Source organism: Penaeus vannamei, chromosome 17, assembly GCF_042767895.1.
Source record: "Penaeus vannamei isolate JL-2024 chromosome 17, ASM4276789v1, whole genome shotgun sequence".
NCBI classification, from domain to species: Eukaryota; Metazoa; Arthropoda; class Malacostraca; order Decapoda; family Penaeidae; genus Penaeus; species Penaeus vannamei.
The window spans coordinates 40754765-40757264 of NC_091565.1; positions in this window are offsets into that span (position 1 = coordinate 40754765).

The following is a 2500-nucleotide window of genomic DNA, read 5'->3' on the forward strand; positions in this document are numbered from 1 at the left end:
TCTTCCCCCTCATTTTCTTCCTTTCTCTTCCTCCCTCCTTCTCCTCCTCTCTCTTCCTCCCTTCTTTTCCTCCTCTCTCTTCCTCCCTCCTTCTCCTCTTCTTTCTTCCTCCCTCCTTCTCCTCCTCTCTCTCTTCCTCCCTCCCTCTCCTCCTCCCTCTCCTTTCCTTGCTCCATATCCTCCTCTCTCTCCCTCCTTCTCCTCTCTCTTCCTCCTTCCTTCTCTTCCTCTCTCTTCCTCCTTCCTTCTCTTCCTCCCTCCTTCTCTTCCTCTCTCTTCCTCCCTCCTTCTCTTCCTCCCTCCTTCTCCTCCTCTCTCTTCCTCTCTCTCCCTCCCTCCTTATCCTCTCTCTTCCTCCCTCCTTCTCCTCCTCTTTCGTCCTCCCTCCTTCTCCTCCTCTCTCTTCCATCCTCCTTCTCTTCCTCTCTCTTCCTCCATCCTTCTCCTCCTCTCCGTTCCTCCCTCCTTCTCTTCCTCTCTCTTCCTCCTTCCTTCCCTTTCTATCCTCTCTTCCTCGCCCTCGCCTTCACTTAGCTCGCTTCCTCTCTCCCCTTTGCTTCCCTCCCCTTTCTTTTGCTCCTTCCCTCTTTCCTTTACCTCCCTCCTATCCCTTCCATCCTTCTTCTCTCTCTCGCTCCTCCTCCTCCTCCTTTCTTGTTCATCCTCACACCCGCCGTCTCTCTCTTCCCGTTTCTTCCCTCCTTCTTTTCCAATTCCTTCCCTCTCTCTCTCTCTCTCCTCTCCTTCCTTCCCTTCGACCCTCCCCCACCCCCTCAAAAAAGAGAGAGAGAAAAAAAAACTAAAAAAAACAAATGGAACAGAAAAAAACAGAAAAAAAGAAAAATAACAAAAGAGACAGAAAAAAAAAAAAATAAAAGACACAGAAAAAAAATAAATAAAAAGGAAAAAGAAAAAAGAAGAAGTATCCACGTGCACTTAGATGACTCAGGAGAAGCATGAGTGGTAGGCCTGGCAGTTAAGAAAGAAAATCGAGGCTGAACACGAAAATTGACTTATCTCCCACTTCTAGGATCAAGATGCTGTCGAAGGGGAAGAAGATAAAATGTAAGAGGCGAGAGAGGAGAATAAATGGATAACAATGGAGAGAGGGAGAAGGAGAATAAATGGATAACAATGGAGAGAGGGAGAAGGAGAATAAATGGATAACAATGGAGAGAGGGAGAAGGAGAATAAATGGATAACAATGGAGAGAGGGAGAAGGAGAAAGCGTTGGATAGAGAGAGGAGAATAAATGGATAACAATGGAGAGAGGGAGAAGGAGAAAGCGTCAGAGAGAGAGAGGAGAATAAATGGATAACAATGGAGAGAGGGAGAAAGAGATAAAATGTAAGAGGCGAGAGAGGAGAATAAATGGATAACAATGGAAAGAGGGAGAAGGAGAAAACGTCAGAGAGAGAGAGGAGAATAAATGGATAACAATGGAGAGAGGGAGAAGGAGAAAGCGTCAGAGAGAGAGAGGAGAATAAATGGATAACAATGGAGAGAGGGAGAAGGAGAAAGCGTCAGAGAGAGAGAGGAGAATAAATGGATAACAATGGAGAGAAGGAGAAGGAGAAAGCGTCAGAAGCGAGAGAGGAGAATATATGGATAACAATGGAGAGAGGGAGAAGATAAAATGTAAGAGGCGAGAGAGGAGAATAAATGGATAACAATGGAGAGAGGGAGAAGGAGAAAGCGTAAGATAGAGAGAGGAGAATAAATGGATAACAATGGAGAGACGGAGAAGGAGAAAGCGTCAGATAGAGAGAGAGAAGAATAAATGGATAACAATGGAGAGAGGGAGAAGGAGAAAGCGTTAGATAGAGAGAGGAGAATAAATGGATAACAATGGAGAGAGGGAGAAGAAGAAAGCGTTAGATAGAGAGAGGAGAATAAATGGATGACAATGGAGAGGGGGAGAAGGAGAAAGCGTCAGAGAGAGAGAGGAGAATATATGGATAACAATGGAGAGAGGGAGAAGAAGATAAAATGTAAGAGGCGAGAGAGGAGAATAAATGGATAACAATGGAGAGAAGGAGAAGGAGAAAGCGTCAGAAGCGAGAGAGAAGAATAAATGGATAACAATGGAGAGAGGGAGAAGGAGAAAGCGTTAGAAGCGAGAGAGGAGAATAAATGGATAACAAGGGAGAGAGGGAGAAGAAGATGCAAGAGGCGAGAGAGGAAAATAAATGGATAACAATGGAGAGAAGGAGAAGAAGAAAAAAAACTTCAGAAGCGAGAGAGGAGAATAAATAGTTAACAATGGAGAAAGGGAGAAGGAGAAAACGTCAGATAAAGAGAGATTAATAGACTGATAGATAGAAAGATAATCTCTCTTATGACTTTTCATTTTGTAAATTGCCGAGGCGTTTTGAAAGGATTTTTTCCCCAGATGACGGCAAGATTTGTCAGGAAATGTTATACTGTGTCGGTCCCATGCCCGTGTAAATAGAGACGGTTGGCATCAGGAAGGGCATCAGGTCATAAAAATATATTTTCC